The 16,541-nt window shown below is 31.0% G+C and overlaps 1 protein-coding gene across 4 annotated transcripts in view; it reads left to right on the plus strand.

Annotated features, from left to right (window-relative positions):
* Positions 1-16,541, plus strand: part of LOC111686578 (hemicentin-1) — a 191,460-nt gene that overhangs the window by 69,033 nt on the left and 105,886 nt on the right. Inside the window, exon 1 of one of the 4 annotated variants that reach the window (XM_046947187.1) lies at positions 1,897-3,050. The exons of the other annotated variants lie outside the window; for them this stretch is intronic. The gene's annotated coding sequence lies outside the window, so the exon portion shown is untranslated. Of the gene's footprint in view, positions 1-1,896; positions 3,051-16,541 lie in introns of those variants that run through there. 4 annotated transcript variants of the gene reach the window in all.

The following is a 16,541-nucleotide window of genomic DNA, read 5'->3' on the forward strand; positions in this document are numbered from 1 at the left end:
GGTATTTGCATCATAAACAACGAATTTGTGAATATTTGAAGCTATTTATACAATATTCCGGGGGGTACATTTGTATGGGGGCTATGTGAAATCGTTGACCGATTTTGCCCATTTTCAATACCAAACAATTTCATCTCAATATCTCTTATTTTGTGGACGCTATCGTGCCAACAACAGACAGACGGACAGACGGACGGACATGGCTAGATCGTCTTAGAATCTTACGAGGTCCCAGAATATATATACTTTTTGGGGTCTTAGAGCAATATTTCGATGTGTTACACACGGAATGACAAAATCAATATACCCCCCATCTTTTTTGATGGTGGGTATAAAAATAGAGCAAAAAATTATTTTAAAAAATTTGGTTTTAAAAGCTAATTTAACTTATATTTAATGAGTTCTGTAAAAAAAACTTTAAAATTTTATATATTTTTTTAAATTTTGTTTCCTAAAAAAAGTGTCATATAAATATACAACGGACCTACCAAGCCCTGCCCGAGACAGAGATTGGCAGATAAAAGCAGGATTTACGTTATTAAAAGCACCTTCTATGTCAAGAAAGGCAACCAGTGAATCATTTCCATACCCCATAGATTTTTCAAAATGAATGCGAGTCCTGGATTCTCCTTTAGGTTCTTCCAGTATACGCCTAGCATCTTCTGATGGATAGACCCTCATTTTTCCTGGGAGGTGGCTCCGTCGCTGTTGCTTAGGTCAACAATAGCCCTAACCAGTGGGTTTCTAGCCACTTCACTGAAAGGCCTATAGATGACGATGGTTTGCGCCTGTTTTTGACGTTTAGTCGGCTGGTCGTTCGGCATAGAAGGGTCTCCTCCTCAGATCGTTGCCGTTTAGGCGCCTCGGCAGCAGGTCAAACCACTTCTGCCTCAGCTGGAGGATTGGAGCCCTTTAGCCTAGCCAGGAGGCTTTTCGCTTAATCAATGGACGATTTCTCGTCTCCCGTTAAAGTATCGTTGGGTTTGGCGCCATGACGCTCAACGATGCGCTCGGCGGCCCGCCGATGAACAAAAGCCCTTCTGGAAGGTGTTTTGTGCCTGGATGAAGAATCTAGGGATACATTGGAAGAGCCCGACAGCGACAGTTATATTCGGCATGGCCGAATATAACACTCCTACTTGATTTAAACTTGAAAAATTTAAATGTTCTTAAAATTGAGGGATATAATTCTGATGGTCTGAAATTATGGACATACATGTGTTTTTGTATATTAAAACAAAATGTATCTAAATATTTACTTATTTTAAAAGATTAACATTTTAATTCAGTTTCATCGATTCTTAAAAATATTTGATTTTGTTATCTTCTAAATAAATGGTAAATGAATTATATGTATAAGAGAGAGTAGTCCACAACGTATACCAAATAATTAATTACCTTATGTTTTAAATAAAGTATACGCTCTACATATTAGAGTCCATTTCAAATCAAACAATTTAACAATTCAGAAATATTAACTGGGTACAAACAATATCAGATTTTTTAATTCTTACAGCTTTCAACTGCAACATTTGGCAACACCAGCACATCATTTTAATTATGTATTTTATTAACTCTCTTATTTAAAGAGAACTTCTCTTTTAATTTTAAAGAGTATAACATTTTTGTTAGCTTTTCATCCGTCAATAAAGTGTATATGTGAGGGTATTTTTGTGGGGAGTAAAGATGAGTATTGTAATTTTTAAGAGCTCTTTTACAAATACTACAAAGGCAACAATTGAATCCCGGTGCGTAAGGAATCACAGCTACAACAATATTATTTGGAGTGTGTAAGTATGTCTGAGCGAGTGTGTTTGTGTGTATATGGGTGTCTGTGTTCTTCTAAAGATTATTGTTGTTTTGGAGTTACTCCATAGCTCAATGGCAACCAGCAGCAGCAGTAGTACAACTTTTAATGTTACGCTTGACGGTTGTGTGAATTTCGGCGGTTATCTTTTGCTAGTATTGTCTGGTGTAACATTTTTGCTAAAAACAAAACCAATTAATAGTTTTTTTGTTTGTTGTAGTAAAACAAAAACAAATTTAATTGCATTTGCAAAAAAAAAGTTAAAACATTTAAATTAAATGTTTAAATGTCAATAGAGCAAAAGTTTACATTTTTTATTAATTAAAAAAAATATTTCAAAAAGAGTTAATGTTTTTTTATGCAAAGTTTAGCAATAAAAATGTGCAACATAGAAAATCTATTGTTATACCATGTATGCAAGTATAAAAGTAAATGAGTGAGTAAAAGTGACCTATATTCAAGTGAATACAATAAGTAAAATTATAAAAGGGAAAGAGAAGCTAGAAAAAAATTTTAACAAACATTATAATAGAAATACATAAAAGCAAAAAAGAATTGAATCTACATTTCAATAGATGAGCAGTTAAGTGTAAATTAAAATTTCCATAAAATAACAGTGAACACTGACACACACAAAAACAAAATTCTAAAAAAAATCTTTAATGTCTCACATCAAATGTTAGACCTCAATACAATCCTTTCAATTCTCGTTCTAGAATACGATAACAAGCAAACAACCATTACTAATAATAACAACAACTAAATAAAAATAAAATAATAAATGTCTATATAAAAGCAACAACATCTGGTTGACTTACTAAAGGGGAAAATACTTTACTACTAAACAAGCATCTGCAAGTGTCTATACATATAACATATATGTAAGTGTGAGTGTGTTTAACATTGTACGTATTAGTTTTTGTATTGCCAATGCTATTGGCTATAACATCAGTTAGTTTATTGTATGGTGTATTATTGCTACTGCTGCCATTTGTTGTGCCATTGTAGTTATTTCTGTCGTAGTTATTGTTACTGGGAATACGATATAAACGATAACAACACATAAACATCAGTTTATAAGCAATAACTGCAGCAAACATAATTTAAAATACAATACACGTTTTACGTTTAAAAGTGGCACCTTTAAAGCGTTCTCACCATAACAACACGAAGAGGATTTAAGCATAAAAAGGATTTAAACCCTGCACAACAACACAACTTTAAAAGGAATAAAAAAATAATGGTTAGTAAAGAATGACTACTGGTATGTCCTATATATTTCATACAACTACTGCAATTACTTTTTCATGTAATAAATCATAAGTAGTTTAAAGAAATAATAAATATTTTATATATTAAAGTGTTTTGCAAATTTATTCATAAAGAGCTTAATGTTAAGTTTCAAGAATTCTAAGGATATTTTAAGACAAAGTAAGATTATGATGCTAATAAGAGTACTTTAAGCTAATATCGAAGGAAATTTCAAAATCAAGTCTTGATATAATAGCTAAGACAATTTATAGATTTCTTTGAAATTATAGTTTTGTTGCAATATGCCACTCGATATCAAAAAAAAACAAGTAAGAGTGTTATATTCGGCCATGCCGAATCTTATATACCCACCATCAAATCATTCATGTTTATGTAGAATTTTACTGATGTACTCACATTTTTGGGTCAGTAATAAGTCATTTTCAAAAGGGGACATTGGTAAGGTCAATTATAAATCCATTTTCATTAAATTTATGAAAATGATTTTATTTCCTACAAAACTTTTTTATGTCGAATTTTATTGCTTTATATATATGTATAAAGCATAAATTTATGTTCTCATTAAACATGTTTCTGTTGAATTTCACCGCTATTGATACATCTCTTAGCGATAAAGTTATTTTCTGAAGGGGGCATTATAATAGGGATAGGAGAAAACGTGAACCGATATTCTTACTTTCAATAAGGATCGATCCTTATAAAATTTGATAGGGAGATTTTGGCTCGCACGAAACTTGTGTATGTAGAATTTTGTAGTAATGAGCGTTGAATTCGTTGTCTAAAGGGCACCTTATTAGGGGTTAGATAATAATGGACCTATCCTCATAAAATTTAAGAAAATGATTTTTGTTCCCATAAAACTTTTATATGTCGAATATTATTGTTATATATATGCTTCTTAAGGTAGATATGAGCATTAAAGTCGTTTTCTGAAAGGGACCTTATAGGTGGGATAGGGTCAATTATCCTTATAAAATTCTACAAAGAGATTTATGAGACCATAAAACATGTTTGTGCCGAATTTCACCGCTATTGATGCTTCTCTTAGCCAGTTATGAGCGACAAAGTCATTTTCTGAAGGGGACTTTATATGGGGGTAGGGTCAATTATGAACCGATCCTTATAAAATTCTACGAAAAGATTTATGTCCCCATAAAACATGTTTGTGCCGAATTTCACTGCTATTGATGCTTCTCTTAGCCAGTTATGGACGATAAAATTATTTTCTGAAGGGGACTTTATATGGGGGGTAGGGTCAATTATGGACCGATCCTTATAAAATTCTACGAAGAGATTTATGTCACCATAAAACATGTTTGTGCCGAATTACACCGCTATTGATGCTTCTGTTAGTCAGTTGTGAGCGATAAAGGCATTTTCTGAAGGGTACTTTGTATGGGGGGTAGGGTCAATTATAAACCGATCCTTATGAAACTCTACAAGAAGATTTATGTTCCTATAAAACATGTTTGTGCCGAATTTCACTGCTATTGATGCCTCTCTTAGCCAGTTATGGGTGACAAAGTCATTTTTTGAAGGGGACTTTATATGGGGGGTAGGGTCAATTATCGACCGATCCTTATAAAATTCTATGAAGACATTTGTGTTCCTGTAAAACATGTTTGTGCCGAATTACAGCGCTATTGATGCTTTTGTCAGTCAGTTATTGGCGATAATGTCATTTTCTAAAGGGGGCCTTATATGGGGGCTAGGCGAAATCGTGGACCGATATTGCCCATTTTCAATACCAAACAAACTACATGAACTATAAGTATCTGTGCAAAATTCAGCTCGCTAGCTACTTCCGTTTGGACTCTATCGTGTTTTCAACAGACAGACAGACAGACGGACGGACAGACGGACGGACATGGCTAGATCGTCTTAGAATCTAATAAGGACCCAGAATATATATACTTTTATGGGTCTTAGACGAATATTTCAATGTGTTACAAACGGAATGACAAAAACAATATACCCCCCATCTTTTTTGATGGTGGGTATAAAAACAAGTAAAAGTGTTATATTCGGCTATGCCGAATCTTTTATACCCACCATCAAATCACTGCCATATAAATGAACATTGATATTTTGAATATTTTATTATTATATATCGATATTAATGAGAACATCAGGGTAACATTTGAAAGAGGTCCATTAATGGGGGTTTTACTATTGACAGTGTTAATTTTTATAGAGAGTAGGGTTATTTATACATATATATGGACCATATACATATATATGGACCATAAAAGTCTGTAGGAAAATTTCAGTTCAAGATTTCAGATTTTAAATCAAAATTGTCTTATGTCGAGTTGCCTTGCGATATTCATATTTTTCGCGTCATTTCTGGGGCGGAATTTATATGGGGTGGTGTTATTATGGATTGATCCTCATAAAATTTGATAGAGAGATTTCGGTTGCTATAGAAGGGATAGAGATATTAGCTTACACGAAAGTAGTTTATGTCGAATTTCATAAATCTACTAGTATTTTTAAGCCAGTACTGAGCTTTAAAGTATTTTTCTGATAGGGACCTCATGGGGGGTAGGATCAATTAAGGCCTGTTCCACATAAAATTTGGTAAAGAGATTTTGGCTTGTGAAAAACTTACTTCTGTGAAATTTCATCGCTATACTCGTATTTTTAAGGCAGTAATGAGCGTTAAAGTATTTTTATGGAGGGGACCTTATATGGGCGCTAGTATCAATAATAGACCGATCCACATAAAATTTGATATAGAGGTTTTGGTTCCTAAGATACATACTTATTTCAAATTTCTTCGCTATATTCGATATATTTACGCCCATAATTATCGCTAAAGTCGTTTTCTGAAGGGTGCCTTATGTGGGGGGAAGGGTCAACTATGGACCGATCCACATAAAATTTGGTAAATCTCGACTTGTATAAATCTTACTTCTGTGTAACTTCATTGTTGTAATCATATTTTTGACCCAGTAATGAGCATTAAATAAAGTTTATGGGAAGACTTTTTATGGGGGGTAGGGTCAATTATGGACCGATCTACATAAAATTTAATAGAGAAGTTTTGGCGAAAGAAACTTACTTATGTAAAATTTCATCACTATGCTTGTATTTTTAAGCCAGTAATGAGCGTTAAAGTCATTTTCTAAAGGGGACCTTATATAGGGGGTAGGGTCAATTATGGACCGATCCACATAAAATTTCATAGAAAAGTTTTAGCTAGTAAGAAACTTACTTATGTCAAATATCATCGCTATAATTGTATTTTTTAAAGTCATTTTCTGAAGGGGACCTTATATGGGGGGTAGGGTCAATTATGGACCGATCCACATAAAATTTCATAGAAAGGTTTTGGCTAGTAAAAAACTTACTTATGTCAAATTTCATCGCTATATTCCCATTTTTATGCCAGTAATGAGCGTTAAAGTCATTTTCTGACGGGGACCTTAAATGGGGGGTGGGGTCAATTATGGACCGATCCACATAAAATTTCATAAAGTGGTTTTGGCTAGTAAGAGACTAACTTATGTCAAATTCCATCGCTATACTTTTATTTTTAAGAGCGTAATGAGCGTTAAACTCATTTTCTGAAGGGGACCTTATATGGGGGGTAGGGTCAATTATGGACCGATATACGTAAAATTTGGTTGAGAGATATTGGCTTGTATAAAACTTATGCGTGTCGAATTTCATCGCTATATTCCCATTTTTAAGCCAGTAATAAGCTTTTTAGTCATTTTCTAAGGGGGACCTTATATGGGGGGTAGGGCCAATTATGGTCCTATGTCCGCCATAATGCAGAATTATTTTGCAGACGTCAAGAAACTGACCTATGCGAAATTTTGTGGTATTTGCTTCATAAAAAACGAATTTGTGAATATTTGAAGCTATTTATACAGTATTTCGGGGGGTACATTTGTATGGGGGCTATGTGAAATCGTTGACCGATTTTGCCCATTTTCAATACCAAACATTTCTGATCAATAAAATATATTTTGGGAAAATTTCATTTCAATATCTCTTATTTTGTGGACGCTATCGTGCCAACAACAGACAGACGGACGGACATGGCTAGATCGTCTTAGAATCTTACGAGGTCCCAGAATATATATACTTTATGGGGTCTTAGAGCAATATTTCGATGTGTTACACGCGGAATGACAAAATCATGTACCCCCCATCTTTTTTGATGGTGGGTATAAAAAGAAAAACTTTAAATATAATTATTTTTAAAAATGTAAAAACTTAATCGTGAAACCTTTTAACAGTTAATTAAAAACAGTTTGTATAAGATATATAAGTATGGCTTCACCCATTCTTATATATATGGTGTTCTAGACACTTTTAATCCCAGAAGATTAAGAACATTAAAGAACACATACATTTAGAAGAAAGATTAAGAACAGTAAAGAACACAGAAATTTAGAAATCTTTTGCTACATGAAAATTTCTTAACTGAGTTGATTTAAAATAAAACACAATAAAAACAGAAGCTCTTTATTAAAATTTCTGAACTGAAATGTTCCAAGGCTTAAGCTAAGACCGTAATCCCATCCAATGATAGACCGAAAGCATAAAGTCGATTCTCAACAAGAAGGTAATGAGCGCTTCTAACTAACTAACTAAGTAACTACTTACCTACCTACCTACCTACCTACCTAACTAACTAACTAACTAATTAACTAACTAACTAACTAGCTAACTATCTAACTAACTGACTAACTAACTAACTCATTAACCAACTAACTAACTAACCTCACTACCTAGCTAACCAACTAACTAACTAAACAAATAATAAATACGAAAGGTACGAATGAAACGAGCGAATTGATCTATGGTGTTAACCTGAGAAATGCAAAACAATTCGGCACAATGAGGACTCAAATAAAAATAATGTCGAAATAATTATTTTAATTAGATTTTAAAACTATTTTAGTTGCCGTTTAGATTTACATGTTCATAACGTTTATAAATTTGAATACGATTCACTAAAACATAATTTATGCGTCCATAATTGTGGGGTCACCAACATTCGTTTTTGACCGTACCTTCAAGGTTGTAATACCCGATAGGAACAAATGGGCCGATCATATATGGTGGCAGCAAATTGCTGATCAAGTATGGTTTACTGACGGATTCAAATATACAGATGGAGCAGGCATTTGTGGTCCTAACTTCCATGGGAAAATATACCCCAATCTTTTAGGCGGAACTCTACGCCATCTACATCTGTGCCAGAGAGTACTTGAGGAGAAGGTTAGGGGGTCCGAGAATTTACATAATGTTAGACAGTCAACAACAGGGCTTAGACAGACTAAGCGCTTAATCACGCTATCAAGATAAAATTCCAAAAGCTGTTATTGCTTAACAAAAGTGATCTCGGAATACTAACGGGACTACTCACGGGACACTGTGGTCTCAGATATCATCAGTTCATCAATGGAAACGCCACATCGGAGCTATGATGTGGCTGTCAGGATGAAAACTCGGAACACATATTGTTCAATTGTCCAACACTAAGGACTCGTCGTGAAAGAATATTAGGAGCTGCAACAATAGCCCCGAAGGATATTTTCAACCTCTCACCAATCAAACCTGTTATTTTAATACGTGAATTTAACTTAAAAAGATCCAAAAATGGGATCGCAGTGCTTAAGGCTCCCTCTTATCTAATCTATCACAACTTGCCCAATTTTTCTATATACAGTCCTCAGTAAAAATTCCCGTTCTACTTTGAAGTTGAGACCAATGATTTTTTTATAGAATCGACACACAATTGGTCAACCTCGGAACTAGTCCTACTAAAGCTTTTTTTAAACTGATTACAAGAAGGTATTTTGGAACTAGTATGTATTCCATTGAACTATAATAGTACCAAGGAGAAATTAATGTTTTAGAACTAGTTCCTTGAAAACAGTTTAAAAGTTTTTTAGAACAGAAATAATGTTCTTTGAAATAAGTTCCAAAAGTTTCAAGGTTGTTGTTTAAGAATTTGAAGTAGTTCTATTTGCACTCGTTCAAGAACTAGTTGTTTTTAAAACAAGTTCTGAAATTTTTGCTAGGTCTATTCAAAAAAAATGTTTCTTCATTTTAATTAAACTGATATCCGTTCGATTTTATATCGTATTCAAATATTCCTTAACTAAAGTATTAGAGGTTTTCTCCCTCAAAATGTTTTCCTGTAAACTACTTCATTTGTAGAAGCTAAATAACTTCACCAGTATTCTACCTCTAGTTCAGAAATGCTGAAAGCATCAGTTCATTACATTCGAATAAACCTCAAAGTACTTTCTTGTTATTTGGATTTTGTCAGTTAAATACGTTGCCTTGCTTTAACATCTCAAACAATTCTAATGGAAATGTATGTTTATCTATGGGAGAAAAAGGGAATAGTAGTGTTTTGAACGTGGAAAAAAAAACTAATTGGTATTTTTCTGCACGTATGCAACAGGAAATTTTTTTTACGATTGGATTATTCCTAAAACGAATTGGAGAAGAGGAAACCAAACTTCCGTGTAATGGCTCTGAGTTAAACTGACCGAAGGCTATTGCAACTGGATTGGTTTTCTTGTTTAGATTTTTTAACCCACTGCAACAACATAAGAAACACTACATTTAAGTAACGAAAACCAGAGATGAGCTAGAATTGCACTTTAATAAATTTTAAATACATAACAACATCGGAGTAAAGATTTTAATGAGAACGAATCTGTAGTAGTAGAGTAAAATGTATTGAAGTTACAAACTTTGAAAAAATATTTCCTGAAATTTTTTTAATTTCTACAACTATTGTTTCTAGGGAATTCTGAAAAATTTCTTGAAACTGCTGCAGAGAAATGTTGAATAATGAAAAAATATTTTCTAAGAATTAAAAAATCCGACCTAAGAAATCTTGCAATTAAAAGTAAGAATTTTTTTCTTTTTTATTTTAACTTTGTGAATGCGAAAAGAAGGTTATTAAACATAAATATTAGATATTATAGGTTAAGGTAAAGAAAAGTATAATATTTTTTTCAATTTATTTTATTTTAATTACTTTTCTACTGAACGAAAATCTATCCTCTTTGATATCATTATTATGTCTGTTACTAAGATTATAAAAATATGTTATTTTACTTTTAATTATTACACTGACAATCATTATCTTAACAATGATTAAAAAATATATATTAACAAATTTTTTAAGAGCATTAAATTTTGTTTTAAACAAAAATTTTTGGTATTAAAATATAAAATTAACAAATAACTTCCTAAAACTGAAACAAAAATATTTGTCTTTCTCACCGGCCAACCTTTTCCAACACATTTACTTTTACTTTTCAATCTCAAAGTTTTTGTAATGCTTTAAAATAGATTAAAAATGTGAAACAAAATATGTCAACTATATAACCTTGAACTGACTTAAAGTATTTATGTAAATGAGAAACAAACAATAACCATAGTGCCAGCATACATACTTAAAATGTGTACCTAAGGAGTGTTTGTAAAAATTTCCAAATCAAAATAAACACTATTCCTTTAGAATTTTAAATATGTTTATTGTTTGTGGGTTTTCCAGAACTCCTACTTATTTGCTTCTTATTTTAACTGGTAAAACAGGTAAAATGTTTAGGCAAACGTTTTGGCAATATACAAACTTATAGCAACACTGACCCATTTCTCTGCCACATCTTTGTGTTGGGCAAAAAACAAAGAACATTCTAGAAAGGATATGCTAGTAAGAAATAAGAAATTGTGGTGGATATATTAGACAATAGGAAAGCCGTAATTGATTTGCAAGTCAAAATAAATGTGAGTTGGAGTAACACAGCAGCCTTAATGACTGTGTGCTGTTGCTTCGATGCCCATCAAAGACTATGTTTTCTTTCACAGAGTTTAAAGATTGATTAATTTTAAACCAATTCAAGTTTGTCAAAATACCAAAATTTTTAAGTAATTCACGGACAAGCAAGCTGTCTGTAGGAAGGTTTTGTAAATCGGCTTCCGAACTATTGAATAATAGATTTTGTTTTCGAAAATTGATAATTCAGAAAACATTAAAACCTAGAAAGTAATTCACTTTTTCCGAAAAACCATTATTAAAGTTTTTACTGTTTCCTAAAATTGATCATACCCTGAGATAAATTTTCTGTTTAATTCTATCCATCGTGATAGAAGATTTTCAATATTGTTTGAATACCACTATTTTTCCATGATGCTGTTAAGTCGGGTCGAAAATATGAAGGAACTCTGTGCCGTTTTATGAAGGTTACAAAACCGGTTTTGTAGATACTCCGTAATATATAATTTTGTGTTAACCGAGCCGGATGTTACAAATAATTAAATTATTTTGCCACAAAAGTAACTTCTTGGGATATTTTGTTTCTTTTTTATAACATCAGTGGTAATTGCTCCATAATTCTATGGAACACTTTTTGATCATATACTTATATATAATATACATTCATACATACATATATATGATAAAATTATTTTAGAAAGTTGAGATACAACTTTAAATATGTTCATGACCGATATCAGCTGTATTCATATATAATATTATTCCAATATATTTACCTTTTAAATAAATCCATTTCCGAGAACATATTCATTAGAAGGACCCGAGGAACAGCCTTTTTAAGAATTTCATGTAGAAATAACTTATTAACACGAGAAAAATAAAAAATATATTTTTTTAATGATCCTTAGTTCGCTACCAGCGACTGAAAATCTCGAACTCTGTGTTATTTTCCAAAAATAAAATATTTTAGATTCTTTCGAAATGGGTCTTAAAAATTTCGTAATTTTGAGATGATTACTGCAAAAATAATTCAATTTTTTTTTTTTTGTAGAAAATTTTTGGTCTATATGAAAATATACAGAAAATATTTAAAAAATAGTTTGGCATTTGCTTTAGTCCATTTCAGAATTTTTGGAAATTAATGTGTTCTCTATATTACAATAAAAAATTACGAAATTTTTACACCTAATTCGAAAAGATTTGAAGTGGTCCACGGGACACCCTAATTTACATTCTTTTGATTTTGAACTTAATTCCTCCCTGGGCGATAATGTGTAATAAAATTCGTCGAATTATTTTTGGTAAAGAGAAAACTAATTGAGAATTAGAAAAGTACTTTCGAGGTAGTCTAAAATTTTTACTTACAACATTTTTCATTGGAAACGATATTTTAAACAGACAATCAGATGAATATAGCTAAATCGACACAGAATTTAATAAGGACCAGAAATATATATAATTTGTAGAATCTTAGATAAATATGTCTTGGTATTGCTCACGGAATAACAAAGTTATTAATACCCAAGTAAAATTTCTTTCCCTAAAGCTCATTTCCGCATACACCGTTATCGCCGCCGAAATTTCATACATTTGTACTGAAAAATAAGTTCTTTTATGACGCATTTGTATGAAATTTAATTTTTGCTTCCAATTACGGTGTTTGTGTAAACATGCTTTTAGCTGAAATAAGTCCATCACTAGACCCAAATTTAAAAAAAATGTATAAATTGTATAAATTTTTAATCTTTAATGATTTTTTTTTAAATATTTACGGATAAGATCTTAGATCTTCTGAGTCAGCTGAGTATGTGAATTAGATAAAATCTTGTACGAATGTTAAGCAGTCTTCATACATGCACATAAGCATACGTTGTTAAATCGATAAATATCTAAGCTGATTGGTATACTTTAAAATGTGTAAGACTATTAATTTTAAGTGTTGCAAACATCAACATACACACATATTACAGTCCTCCTTGTAGAGGTGGAGGTCATAAAAAGTGTTACAACAATCACATATTTTTATGCTTGAACTCATACACTTTTATTTCCGCATAAACAAAACACTCAGGCACCCACGCCCTCTTTGTATCAAATAATATGTGTTCTGAAAATGTGTTAAAATATCCCTGTAGTTAAATATTTGCCTTTGACCCTATTAAAAAGAAATACAATTTAGTCTGCAATAGTAAATTACTGCTGAAAAATATTTTTTTAGGTACTAGAACTTTAATATGAACTTAAACAACCGAGGTTCTGAATCGAATAATATATAAATTTAAGTCATCAAAAAAAAATATATTAAATAAATGGATACATTGAATCTTCATAGAACTGTTGTAATGTTTATGTGTTAAAGAATGTAGGTTTACTTTATATACACTAGTGGCCTCTTGTTGCATGATTGTATGTGTCATAAACATAATAGTAACTATCAACAGCACAGTAGAGACAATCTGCACAATTACTGGATGCTTTTGATAAAATACTGTAATGACATATCATTGTAGCAAATAACTATCTCTATATTTTAGTATTTTTATACCCACCATTAAACGATTGATTTTCTAAAATTATTCGTTAGATGTCGAGGTCCTTATAATATTAAATAACAATGATCTGTATCTCTGTTGGCAATATCGGATCTTAAAATACATTTTTATGGAAATTAATATGTTGATCAAAATTAACACAATATATATATTTTTTTTTTTGAACACAAAAATTATGCATATAAGACAATATTTGATCCTAGCCTATATATGGGTATATAGGAATATAATTGGTTTACTTGTTTATACTTAAATACTTATGAATGTATTCTCATGTATGATATCATAGTCATGTGTGGGTCTCTTCATTTATGTGTGATATCTGTATGTATGTAAATATCTATGGATGTATCGTCACCTAAAACGCAAACGAAACTATCTCAAAAATAAAATTCTAAGGGTACATCCCTTACATCCTTACAAATCAATTTCAAATGTAACACATTCAAACGTATTTATTTATATTAGTAAAACCATAAGAAAACGTCATGTGTATTATAACATTAAATTTATTTTAGTTATTTGCTTTTTTTGTTAAATTCTGAAAAGTGTTGTTTTGTGCTATTTTGTATTTCAGGTGACGACATGTGTGCCTTAGTAAAACTTTTATTATTATGATTATGATGTTGCAATATAAACGTTTTTATTTGATGAAGCAAATCACAGAAAAACATGTACACAACTTGTTGTTTTTCCTATGTTTAATATACCATATACTATATATATAACATGTTTATAGGACATATTTGAATATACTATGTATATTAGGGTGATCCCGTTAGTATGGACGAAAAATAAGATTTCAATGTTTTCAACTAAAATGAAAATTTAACTAAATTTAAGATATATATTTTTTTAATTTTTGTCCTGGTTTCAATATTTGATGAGAAGGTCCTTTTAATAATTTTTATGATTTTTCCAAAGAAAAAAATAAATTAAGTATCACAAGGAAGATTCTTGAAATATGCTTTCAATAGCATTTATGTGTTATAGCAAAAGCAATTCAAATTTTATAATTTTTAAAATTTTTACGAAATAAATTTTTGTAAAAATATAAAAAAAATCTAAACATTTTCCGAATTATTACAACATTTGTAAAAACTAAGAAGTCATATAGATAAAAGTGCTATGTCATTAAAATTACTTCCTAAAGTCGTTGCATATAGTTTTAAAATTGCATATGGTTTATTCGCAAGACATATCAAAACCTTAAAAAAGGATAATTTTCATCCTTTGATCCTGCTCTCCAAATATTGATATTATGACAAAAAATTTAAAATACTTAGAATGAACAAAATTTTAATTTTTTCTGGTTACATTAGCAACTTTCATTTTGGGGTCACCCTAATGCACATGCAAGGAGGAAAAAGTGAGTGACAAAGCAATGAAAATTTTTTTAGTCATATTATGTCATATTAAATTTTTTTCAAATTGCTTTATGATACTAAATAAAATAGTGCTGTGCTGGTTTATAAAAAAAAACCTTTTGAATATAACGCTATTGCTACAATAATATTATTATTTGATCAGCCCTCTGGGACATATGTATGTGAACATTCTAGTTTAATTCTCTTTTTTAAAGATCGAAAATAAACTTTTTTGTTTAGAATATGCGTTTGTTAGTTATATACAAAAAACTCAAATTAATATTCTTAACAAGTCCAAAACTATTAAACTGTAAATAAAATCCAACGCCAAAATAAGTAAAAAGCTTAAACTTTGTTTTTTAATTTCCACTATCTCACTTAAAAAGGGTACATCCGTGATAAAAGACGAATTAGAGCCAAGCAATTGGAAGGACGAAAATACGCCTATTCAACTGTAGTGTCATATCAATACTGCTATACGGTTGCACTACCTTAGGTACAACACAACATCGAATGGCCAGACTACAAGAATTCATTAATCGCTGCCTCCGGCAAATAAACGGAATATTCTGGCCAAATTGGACGACAAATGAAAAGCTACTATCGATCTCGAACATGTCTCCTGTTGCTACGGAGATACTTAAACGCAAATGGACTTGGATAGGCCACACACTCCGTAGACCAATATATGACATCGAGAGAAAAGCCCTGGAATGGAACCCCCAAGGTCATCGTCGCCCTGGTCGCCCACGGAACACCTGGCAACGTACAACGTTTAGAGAGTGCCAAAAACTAAATAAATGAATGAATATTTCTTGGAGTTACATACGGAATGACAAAATTATATATACCCTATATCACCACTGATGGTGGTGGAGGGTATAAAAATATACATACTAACTGCATTTTTCTGCACATAAAATGTTACACTCAAATATATATTTCATTTTGTTTTATTAAAATAATTTAGTTTTTTATATAAAAATTTTATGAATTTAATTTTACAGAATTTTTATTTTAATTAAGAAAATTCATGAAAAAGTATCCTTTATAGCGCTGTAATTTGAAATAAAAATTTATGTTGAAATAAGAATATATGGTTACAAAACAAACATTCATATGTCTATTTTAATAAATACCAAAATAAATATAAAGTTTGCTTAAATTAAATTTTATAACCAAATACTTTTCATTTCAAATGGAAATTGGTAAACCAAAAGAAATCATTAGTTGCGTGAAATTAACGTGAAATGCCACAATTTGTTTTAAGCCATATTGTTTATTTTCAACATGAATTTTGAAAGGGAATAATGCTTCAATGAACACAATAGTCTCGTTTTCTTAAATTTACATTTATTCATACTCTCACACAAACACGAAAAAGTTGTATCTGTGGGCGTGTGTCAGTTATGAAGGAGAAATAAGACATTTTTTTTTTTTTTTGACAATCAAAATTTTCAACAATGTTCAAAGAAAAATACAAGTCTTATGCATGGCATTGTGAAAGTTTGTATGAAAGTGCCTAAAGCCTCAAAAGACATCCTTAAGAAACATTTCGAAAATGAAGCTTTATTAAGACAGTTACTTATAGTTGTATAATTTGAATTGTCTGTTAGTAGTTAGAAAATGGACTAAAAAAAAACAAACTTTAAAAATAAGTTTTTTACTCAGTGTTTTATTATACCCACCATCAAAAAAGATGGGGGGTATATTGATTTTGTCATTCCGTGTGTAACACATCGAAATATTGCTCTAAGACCCCATAAAGTATATATATTCTG

The sequence above is a fragment of the Lucilia cuprina genome, chromosome 3 (assembly GCF_022045245.1).
Source record: "Lucilia cuprina isolate Lc7/37 chromosome 3, ASM2204524v1, whole genome shotgun sequence".
In the NCBI taxonomy this organism is placed as follows: Eukaryota; Metazoa; Arthropoda; class Insecta; order Diptera; family Calliphoridae; genus Lucilia; species Lucilia cuprina.